We start from the raw sequence: 11,860 nt of genomic DNA on the forward strand, positions 1-11,860 counted from the left end.
TCTCTGCATGTCCGCATCTTTATAAACAAAGACAGTACAGTTCTGACTTCTGACCTGGACCCACTTTTACCCCTGCTAGACCCTCCCTAAACCCCGATTTTTTTTTCATGACGTGAACAAACTTTAGTCACAACATAACAAATATAATTTGTGCAAAGTTTCGTCCCAATCTCATCAGTGGTTTCGGAGAAGAAGTTGCAAGCGTTTACGGACTGACGACGGACGACCCACCATGGCATATTAAGCTCCCCGGAACAATGTTCCAGGTGAGCTAATAATACACACATACATACATAAATACATAAATAAATATATAGCGTTGTAGGAGCTGGGGCTCCCACGTCGATCGGAAGAATGGACGCGACAAAAAGCTAGAATTCATCCGAGTTGCTTTAATGAAATCAAACACTCAGGCACTCTGAAAACCCGTTTATCGGTCAGCAATATATATCTATTCTCCCAGGGGGTTTGCCCAGGCCCGGCGCCAGGGGGCGTGGCCCAGCGTCCTGGCTGCGGCCTGGCAAGTTGAGGGCGAGCCTGCCCGGGCATGCCCGGGCATGCCCGGGCGTCCCGACCGAGGCCTGGCAAGTTGAGCGCGGGCCTGCCCGGGCGTCCTGGACGAGCCCGGCATGGTGATCGCTCCGCGTCCTTGATAGGTGCAAGGCGATTGTGAAAACCCAGCGGCAGCCGCTACACACGTCCCCCCAGAATCGACTTGCACCGGCAGGGTCAATTTGAGGGGGGTCCTGATGACCCGGCCGAAGCGACCCCTGGCGGGTCGTGGGAGGGGTCGTGAGGTGGTGGGCGGTCGAGTGGGGGGCACCGTGGACGGGGGGCGGCCTCGCCGCGGCGGAAGGGCCACCCGTGGTGGGTGGTCGACGTCCACGTGCGCCGGCTTGAGGCGGTCCACTGCAATCCGGTCCGACCTGCCGCCGATGTCGATGACGAACGACTTGTCGTCCCGTCGCAGCACCCGGAAGGGCCCGTCGTACGGCGGCTGGAGAGGCCACCGATGTGCGTCGTGACGCACAAAAACATACTCCGCTGTGCGGAGTGCTGGGGGGACGTAGGACTGGGGGTCACCGTGGTGGGATGTTGGCACGGGGGCAAACCGTCGGGCGGCCTCCTGGAGGTCCGAGCGCTGGTGAGCTGCGGACCAGGGACTGGTAGCGTCGGGCACGAATTCGCCCGGGACGCGTAGCACCTGGCCATAGACAAGCTCGGCGGTGGATGCCTGGAGGTCCTCCTTGGGGGCCGTGCGAAGGCCCAAAAGGACCCACGGCAGCCGGTCGGCCCAACCGCCGTCTTGAAGGCCGGCCATGAGCGCGGCCTTCATGGAGCGGTGGAAACGCTCGCACAACCCGTTTGCTTGGGGGTGGTAGGCCGTAGTACGGTGGAGCTTGACCCCCAGGTTGCGGGCGACCGCGCCCCACAGCTCGGAGGTGAACTGTGGTCCGCGGTCTGACGAGATGTCCGCCGGTGCGCCGAAGCGGGCGACCCAGGTGGCGATGAAAGCCTGCGCCACGTCGGCGGTGGTGGTGGAGACGAGGGGAACGGCCTCCGGCCACCTGGTGGTCCTGTCCACCATGGTGAGCAGGTGTGTGAACCCCCGTGACGGGGGGAGGGGGCCCACCAGATCCACGTTGACGTGGTCGAAACGTCGTTCGGGCACGGTGAAAGGTGCCAGCGGGGCCTGGGTGTGTCGGTGGACCTTGGCCCGTTGGCAGGCCGTGCAGGTGCTGGTCCAATCGCGGACGTCCCGAAGAAGGCCGTGCCAGACGAAACGCCGCTACAGCGTCTTTGTTATTTTTGCTTCTTTTTAATATCCAATTTTCCATTGCAATGTATCATGATACTGTAGTAACGTCTAGTTTTACACGCATCATTTTCAACATGAACAGATGGTGCAGGCAAGAATCAAGTTAGTGGGGCGTGTTTTAAAACCAGGAACAACCAATCAACTCGGAGTACGTGAGTCGTGAGGCAAGCAGGAGGATGAATGAAGAAGAAGAGGAGATTTTGAGCTGTGCTGTGTTACGTTTCTTACGTTTCTCGAGGGTGTCAGGAGCTAAAGCCTAAAAGGGCGCGATAGCGTGGAGCTAGTGAATACTGTACTTCACTGTTCTTTGGTTTCCCTTAGGGCTGAGGACTATCAGCAGAGTGCTTCGTCATCACCTGCTCCTCACCAAATCCGACGAACGTTTCTCCTTCCCGGGGTTATTTTTTTTTCTTCCCTCCATTTTAAGATCACTTTTTGCCGGTGGAATATTTATTTTGTTTTAACCACCGCTCTGGTCACCCTGAAGCATTGGCTGCATCCATGGAACATCCTCCTTTACTCCCGTTTCACCACATTCATCGAGCATATTCGGAGACGGAGCATTCCCAGGAAACAAAATAATGGGGTTTAATATTAAATATATTGGGTTTAGCCCGATCACTCAATGGTGAAGAATAACTAACAAATTATCGTATCTGCATCTGGATTGAAATCTTCACCAATTTTCAAATTGAGTACCAATCCACCAAATGTCTGTATACCGGTACCGGTACCTGATTTGCACTTGTTACGTTCGTAGGTTGCATGTATATTTTCTTCTTTCGATATTTCTGTAATTGCAGCCTTGGTCAAAAGTTGCTGTGTCTTCAATTACACGAACAATAAAGCAAAAGAGTCTGAACTTTAAAAAATTTGATACCAAGTCAAAGCTATTGAACCTGGGAGAAGAATTATCTATCTATAATTCCAGCAATCTCTGTGTGTATGTTTGTATGTTTGTATGTTTGTATGTTTGTATGTTTGTATGTTTGTATGTACGTTTGTCTGTGACCGCTGTTTCTCGACAACTACCGGTCCGATATACTTGAAACTTGCCAGGTATATTGCTGGGGACCCGAGGATGTGCCTTTTCAAGGTTTTAAATTAATCGCAGAAGTAGTTACCGAGCTATGTCCAAAAAACGATTCAACCAATCAGAGAGCAGCGAGCTATCACGTGTGCCGAACGTGGCGAACAGACTCTGCCTCGGATGGCACATTTGAGAGCGTATTCATTTATTTCCCGTCGGCAAACTATGTTGGCGCTATGTTGGCGTTAAACGATGTTTTAAAACTAATTAAAACTAATTTGCGATTCTTTCGCTTTCCTGCGATATGCGACCTTCCGGAGCTCCTGTGAGAGCGTGCGCCATTACGGATAGTACGGGTACGGGCATGCCATATGTTGGCGTTAAACTATGTTTTAAAACTAATTAAAACCATTTCATGTAAATAGAGGGGGGGGGGGGGGGATTGTCACTGTACTCGCAAGCCGTTCGCCGTTCGCTTTGGCGTTGCGAATGGACCAAAACATTTCATGGACCAAACCATTTCATGTAAATAGAGGGGGGGGATATAATTTTAGATATATATATAGTACGGGCATGCCCTAGTATGGGTAAAATCTGTCAATCGCAGCACGAAAGATACTACAGGGAGCCCAAGTCGGATTATACCGACGTTTGTTCAGCACATTTCATATCGGGTTAGGGATGTCATAGTTTACTTTAGTTTACGGTAGTCATGTAAAATGGAAGCTAAAGAAAATCTAAAAAGTTCAACTCAATATGCCCACTAATTTCAACATTGGGATTGTACTGTTGTGATTGTTCCACCAACAGGGCTAGACTTTTAACATGTGACATGGGCTTATGGCTAAATTTAACGTGATCTGCGCTTATGGCTAAATTTAACATGTGATATGGGCTTATGGCTAAATTTAAAGTGATCTGCGCTTATGGCTACATTTAACATGTGTTTTGGGCTGATGGCTACATTTAACATGTGTTCTGGGCTTATGGCTAAATGTATCATGTTATCTGGGCTTATGGCTACATTTAACATACATGTGTTCTGGGCTTATGGCTAAACGTAACATGTGATCTGGGCTTGTTGCTACATTTAACATGTATTCTGTGCTTATGGCTACATTTAACATGTGTTCTGGGCTTATGGCTAAACGTAACATGTGTTCTGCGCTTATGGCTAAATTTAACATGTGATCTGAGCAGATGGCTACATTTAACATGTGCTCTGCACTTATGGCTAAATTTAACATGTGATCTGGGCTTATGGCTTCATTTAACATGTGTTCGGTGCTTATGGCTACATTTAACATGTGATCTGGGCTGATGGCTACATTTAAGATGTGATCTGGGCTTATGGCTGCATATAACATGTGACCTGGGCTGTTGGCTACATTTATCATGTGTTCTGGGCTCATGGTTACATTTAACATGTGTTCTTGGCTGATGGCTACATTTAACATGTGTTCTGGGCTTATGGCTAAATTTAACATGTGATCTGGGCTGATGGCTACATTTAACATGTGATCTGGGCTGATGGCTACATTCAAGATGTGTTCTTTGCTGATGGCTACATTTACCATGTGATTTGGACTGATGGCAAAATTTAACAGGTGATCTGGACTGATGGCTGCATTTAACATGTGATCTGGGCTTATGGCTACATTTAACATGTGTTCGGGGCTTATGGCTAAATTTAACGTGTTCTGGGCTGACGGCTACATTTAACATGTGTTCTGGGCTTATGGCTACATTTAACATGTGATCAGGGCTGACGGCTACATTTAACATGTTCTGGGCTAATGGTTACATTTAACATGTGATCAGGGCTGATGGCTACATGCAAGATGTGATCTGGGCTTATGGCTACATTTAACATGTGATCTGGGCTGATGGCTACATTTAACATGTGATCTGGCCAATGGCTACATTTAACATGTTTTCTGGGCTCATGGTTATATTTAACATGTGTTCTGGGCTGATGGCTACATTTAACATGTGTTCTGGGCTTCTGGCTAAATTTAGCATGTGATCTGGGCTGATGGCTACATTTAACATGTGATCTGGGCTGATGGCTACATTTAAAATGTGATCTGGGTTTATGGCTACATTTAACATGTGTTCTGCACTTATGGCTAAATTTAACATGTGATCTGGGCTTATGACTACATTTAACATGTGTTCTGGGCTTATGGCTAAATTTAACATGTGATCTGGGCGTATGGCTACATTTAACATGTGTTCTAGGCCTATGGCTAAATTTGACATGTGATCTGGGCTTATGGCTACATTTAACATGTGATCTGGGCTTATGGCTACATTTAACATGTGTTCTGGGCTTATGGCTAAATTTAAAATGTGAGCTGGGCTTATGGCTACATTTAACATGTGATCTGGGCTGTTGGCTAAATTTAACATGTGTTCTGTGCTGATGGCTACATTTAACATGTGATCTGGGCTGATGGCTACATTTAACATGTGATCTGGGCTGTCGGCTACATTTAACATGTGTTCTGGACTCATGGTTACATTTAACATGTGTTCTGGGCTTATGGCTAAATTTAACATGTGATCTGGGCTGATGGCTACATTTAACATGTGATCTGGGCTGATAGCTACATTTAACATGTGATCTGGGCTTATGGCTTCATTTAACATGTGTTCGGTGCTTATGGCTACATTTAACATGTGATCTGGGCTGATGGCTACATTTAAGATGTGATCTGGGCTTATGGCTGCATATAACATGTGATCTGGGCTGTTGGCTACATTTATCATGTGTTCTGGGCTCATGGGTGCATTTAACATGTGTTCTGGGATTATGGCTAAATTTAACATGTGTTCTGGGCTTATGGCTAAATTTAACATGTGATCTGGGCTTATGGCTACATTTAACATGTGATCTGGGCTGATGGCTAAATTTAACATGTGATCTGGGCTTATGGCTACACTTAACATGTGATCTGGGCTTATGGCTACATTTAACATGTGTTTGGGGCTTATGGCTAAATTTAACATGTGTTCTGGGATGACGGCTACATTTAACATGTGACCAGGGCTGACGGCGACATTTAACATGTGTTCTGGGCTCATGGTTACATTTAACATGTGTTCTGGGCTGATGGCTACATGTAAGATGTGATCTGAGCTTATGGCTACATTTAACATGTGATCTGGGCTGATGGCTACATTTAACATGTGATCTGGCCTATGGCTACATTTAACATGTTTTCTGGGCTCATGGTTATATTTAGCATGTGTTCTGGGCTGATGGCTACATTTAACATGTGTTCTGGGCTTCTGGCTAAATTTAGCATGTGATCTGGGCTGATGGCTACATTTAACATGTGTTCTGGGCTTATGGCTAAATTTGACATGTGATCTCGGCTTATGGCTACATTTAACATGTGATCTGGGCTCATGGCTAAATTTAAACTGTGAGCTGGGCTCATGGTTACATTTTTTTTTTTTTTTTTTTTTTTTTTTTTGTATACAAGATCGAGGCTCGTGAAAGAGCGAACATTAATCACACAGAAAGACAAAACAGACACACAAAACAAATAACATCGGGAGCGGTAGACAAGATGGGGAGAGAGGGGGAAGGACACAAACACAACATTTGAGAGCAGGGACCGAGAGACATGGAGACATCGAGAGAACTGTGGGAGGGAGAGGGCTTTGGGGGGGAGGCATGGGAAGGGGGGGGGGGGTGGGAGAGGTATAAAACATATGGACACTGCCAAGACTTCCAGGAAAGAAGTTGGAATTTCAAACAAGGTGGATCTGGGGTGAATTAGTGGGGGTAGAAAAGATCAAGGTTTGGATGGGGGAAGATAAGAGATGGTGGTGAACAACTGTTTTGAAGACCTGGAGGGAGGAGTGTGATTGAAGTGAGTGTGGGAGTTTGTTCCAGAGGCGGGAGAAAAGAGGAATGAAAGAGTGAAGGTGAGCAGAGAGCCGAGATTTCGGCAGTTTAACCATCAGAGGGTGGCTGGCAGATCTTGTGCGACCTGTAGGAATATTTGGGGGACAGAGCACAGAGAGAGCTGGGGGAGCAAGGCCGGAGAGGAGTCGGTAGAAGACAGAAAGACCACCTACCTGCCTGCGGTGAGTGAGTGAAAGGCCCTCAGAGATAGCTTCATCGCGGGAGATTCCAATGATTCTGAAAGCTTTGGATTCAACAGCGTGAAGCCGAGCCAGGTGTGAAGCAGGAGCACCAGCCCATAGGGGAAAACAGTATTCCATTGAGCTGCGGATGAAAGCCTTGTATGTGGTGAGGAGCTCAGGTGTGCCTAGGAAGGACTTCGCACGACGGAGGATGCCCAGTCGGCGACTGGCTTTGGAGGCCAGCTTGGAAATGTGGTTTTCCCAAGAAAGATCATGGCAGATGGTGAGACCCAAAAGCTTGAGCGACAGAACTTCTTGGAGAGGATTGTTGAGAAAGTAGATGGGAGGGTTGTCCAGTCGATCTTTTCGGAGAGACATAGTAAGAGTGTGAGATTTGTCAGGATTGAAAGACATGTTCCACATGTTTGACCAGTCTGTGATTTTGTCCAGGTCTTCAGAGAGTGAGGAGGCTGCAGACTGCCGATCTGAGGGAAGAGGAATGGAGCGGCAGAGAGTGGAGTCATCAGCAAAGATATACAGAGGACTTTCCAGAGAGTCGGAGAGATCATTGATAAAGACCAGAAAAAGCACAGGGCCCAGCACACTGCCTTGGGGAACTCCAGCCTGAACGGGAAGGGGAGATGAGAGAAATCCATTCAGGGCCACACGTTGACTACGACCAGAGAGGAAGTCCGCAAGCCATGCATGGAGATTTCCATGGATACCATAGGAGGAGAGTTTGGTGAGCAGAGCTGGGTGCCAGACCGTATCGAAGGCACGTGATATGTCAAGGGAGACAGCTCTGATTTCCTGTTTGGCATTGAGGACCTCCATCCATTGTTGAGACAGCAGAAGCAGCATGTCCAGAGTAGAGTGACCTGGTCTGAAACCAAATTGATGATCAGAGATCAAGCCATTGGAGAAGAGGAAAGATTTCATATCCGAAGCAATGATGGATTCCATGACTTTGCTGATAATTGGGAGCAGGCTGATTGGTCTGTAGTTGCAAGGATCTGTTTTTGCACCTTTTTTGTGTAAAGCGGTAATGTTTGCTGATTTCCAGGATGCTGGCAGATGACCTTGAGCAAAGGATAGGGTGAAAAGAACAGAGAGAGGGTGAGATAGAGCGGCAGAGCAGGATTTTAGGACCCGTGGGCTGATGCCATCTGGTCCAGTTGCAGAATCAGAGTCGAGGTTTGACAAAAACTCCTCCACCTTGTCAGGAGAGAAGGTCACAGAGTCCAGGAGCAGTTTGGTTCGACTGGGAAAGGTGGGAACAGAGAGAGATGGGTTTGGGACTAAGGATTTTGAGGCAAACACAGAGTTGAGGCATTCGGCTTTGTCACGTGCGATGTCAACTGTGTGGCCATTTGAGGTAAGGGAGGGGATGGAGGGGGAACAAACACCAGAAACGGATTTGACCAGACGCCACCAGGATTTGGAGGAAGGAGACAGGTTTGAGAGTTCATTCTTGAGTGAGGAGAGATAGTGCTTCCTGGCACTCCTGAGGGTAGACACACACTTGTTCCGAGCTTGGTGGAAGGAACTGAGATTTCCTTCAGTTGGATTAGCCTTCCAAGAGGCAAAGGCAAGTTGTTTCAGGGCAACTGCCTCACCACAAGATTCAGTGTACCATGGACGGGAGGAAGGTTAAGACAACTGAAGGCGAGATGGGATAAATCTGTGCATGAGAGAGATCAGTTTGCTTTGGAAGAATTCCCAGGAAGAATTGATGTCAGAGGCAGTGGAGATGGGAGACCAATCCAGACGATTGATGGCTGCTTGAAGACCGTCCCAGTCGGCCTGAGTGAAATGCCAGACTCGTCGACGCTGAGGAGGCTCTCTGAGAATGGCCAGAGAGATGTCCACTTTGACAAGCACATGATCAGAAGAACCGATTGGAGCAGAAGAAGAGCAGCAGACATTAGCAGGGAAGTTAGTCATAACCAAGTCTAGAAGAGAAGATACTCCATTGGCTGAGATCCGGGTCGGGAAATTGACAGATTGTGTCAATCCCAGTGAGTCACAGAAGTCCTTTGCTGAGGTGCCATGACTGGTGAGAGAGGAACCCACACCCAACCAGGTGGCATGATGACAAGGCCGATCTCGCGAGATCTTGGAGACGGCGGCAGGGATTTTCGAAGCTCCACACGGTCTCCACGTTTTTCGAAGTTGTCTGTTCACAATTGTATTTTGTCGAAACTGTATTTATCTTTCGGTGTGTGAAGTTATTGTGTGCAACTTTGGTTGTTTCTCGGTGTTTATCTTTCATAAATTGATCGTCTGTTTGCCGTGTCGCGAGCAAGGCCTTGTACAGTGTGCACTGTACAACCTTGAGGCTTTGTTTTTCTCTCAGTGGTCCGTCGTTTGTGATCCAATAACTTTCGTTCTCTGTATTCCAAGTCTTTTCACCCATAGCCTACTTCCTTGTGTAAATCTCAACTCAAAAAAAAAAAAAAAAAAAAAAAAAAAACATTTCCTTCTCTGTTCTCATTCGTTTATTCATTCTTATTCGTTCGTTCGTTCTTCGACCACGTGTTTCTCCCCCATTTCCCCAGATAGTTTTCACTCATTAACCTTCAATGTTTACACTTTCCCCTCAAGTTATGTATTCCGTCATATTTTATAACACCTTTTTCTTCTTCTTCTTTAAAAGGCTGCTTTCGACTTGCTCACCAAATCAATTCATCCCAAAAAAAATATCCATCTCCTATAGTGCCTTTGTTCTACATTCCCTAAACTCTCCTGCACTCCATCCTCCATCCAGCGTCCTTAAACGTATTTTTAACTCGAAGGTCACAAGAAACTCATTTTGCAATAAATGTTCGTTTCCCATAAATCGTACACTTTCAAAAATCCAATCTCACCCCTCCCCTCCAAATCTTCCCCATAACCCCTCCCCTCCAAATCTTCCCCATCACCCCTCCCCTCCAAATCTTCCCCATCACCCATCCCTTTCAAATCTCCCCCCTTGCCCCCTCCCTCCTAAACTACTCCCTCACCCCTCCCCGCCAAGACGCCCCCTCGCCCCTCCCCTCCTAGACTCCTGCCTCACCCCTCCCCTCCAAATCTCCCCCATATCCCATCCCTTTCAAATCCCTCCCCTTGTCCCTTCCCTCCCAAACTCCCCCCTCACCCCTCCCCTTCAAATCTCCCCACCCTCATTGCTTCTCAATTTCCCCCCGCTCACTCCCCCTCCTCAAAGCGTCCTCCCCGCTTCTTCCCCCTTCAAACTCTCACCTCCATCTCCCCCAACCTTCTGCCTCGCTCTTCCCCCTCCTCAAATAACACCTCATTGTGGCTCACCCAATCACCATCAAACCTTTTGTCCGCCCCATCCTTCCCTTTCTCCGAGCTATTCTGAAATCTCTGACACACCTTCAACAGCTCTCCCTACCTCTTCCACCTCTTCCACATCTTACCCTACCCCTCCTCCCCCCTGTTCTGTATCTGATGCTCCCCCTTCCTCTTCATTAACGGTATGGACCTCAAACATCCGGGGCCTTCGTTCAAACTTAACTGATCTCTCCATACAGGTTGCTTCTGTCAAACCAGACGTGATCTGCTTAACAGAAACTTTCCTCCTTTATGATGTCTCTGATTCCATAGTATCTCTCCCGGGCTACTCCCTCCTCCGGTATGATAGACCTGAGCCTCGTCCTGGAGGCGGGGTTGCTATCTTTATCAAAAACTCTCTTCCTCACTCGCCCTGCACTGCACTCTCTCCACCTCACCCCCAGGAATACCTCTGGCTACGGCTTCCCCTTCGCTCCCACCTCTTGTTCATATGTGTGTTGTACCGTCCACCAAACAGTGATGACTCCATCTACATCTCGCTGTCTGATGATATGGACCAACTTCTATCTACTCCTCCCAACTCTCTCTTCCTCATATGTGGTGATTTCAACTGTCATCATGCCAGTTGGCTGGGTGTGGGTACCTCTCTCACCAGCCATGGCTCCTCAGCAAAGGACTTCTGCGACTCACTGGGACTGACACAATCTGTCAATTTCCCGACCCGGATCTCAGTCAACGGAACATCTTCTCTTCTGGACTTGGTTATGACTAACTTCCCTGAAAATGTCTGCTGCTCTTCTTCTGCTCCGATCGGATCATCTGATCATGTCCTTGTTAAAGTGGACATCTCTCTGACCATCCTCAGGGAGCCTGCTCAGCGTCGACGAGTCTGGCATTTCACTCAGGCCAACTGGCACGGTCTTCAAGCAGCCATCAATCATCTGGACTGGTCTCCCATCTCTACCACCTCTGACATCAACTCATCCTGGGAATTCTTCCAAAGTAAATTGCTCTCTCTCATGCACAGATTTATCCCATCTCGTCTTCAGTTGTCATACCCTTCCTCCCGTCCATGGTACACGGAATCTTGTGGTGAGGCTGTTGCCCAGAAACAACTTGCCTTCGTCTCCTGGAAAGCAAATCCAACGGAAGGAAATCTCATTTCCTTTCACAAAGCCCGAAACAAGTGTGTGTCCACCCTCAGGAGAGCCAGGAAACAATATCTCTCCGTTCTCAAGACCGAACTCTCTTATCTGTCTCCCTCTTCCAAATCCTGGTGGCGTCTGGTCAAATCCGTTTCTGGTGTTTGTTCCCCCTCCATCCCCTCCCTTACCTCAAACGGCTACACAGCTGACTCCGCACATGAAAAAGCTGAATGCCTCAACTCTGTGTTTGCCTCTAAATCTTGTGTCCCAAACCCATCCCTCTCTGTACCCACCATACCCAGTCGTACCCTGCTGCTCCTGGACTCCGTGTCCTTTCCTCCTGACAAGGTGGAAAAGTTTCTGTCAACCCTCGACTCTGATTCTGCAACTGGACCCGACGGCATCAGCCCACGGGTCCTAAAATCCTGCTCTGCTGCTCTATCTCACCCTCTCTCTGTTCTCTTCACC

This window comes from Myxine glutinosa, chromosome 2 (assembly GCF_964187855.1).
Source record: "Myxine glutinosa chromosome 2, kmMyxGlut1.1, whole genome shotgun sequence".
In the NCBI taxonomy this organism is placed as follows: Eukaryota; Metazoa; Chordata; class Myxini; order Myxiniformes; family Myxinidae; genus Myxine; species Myxine glutinosa.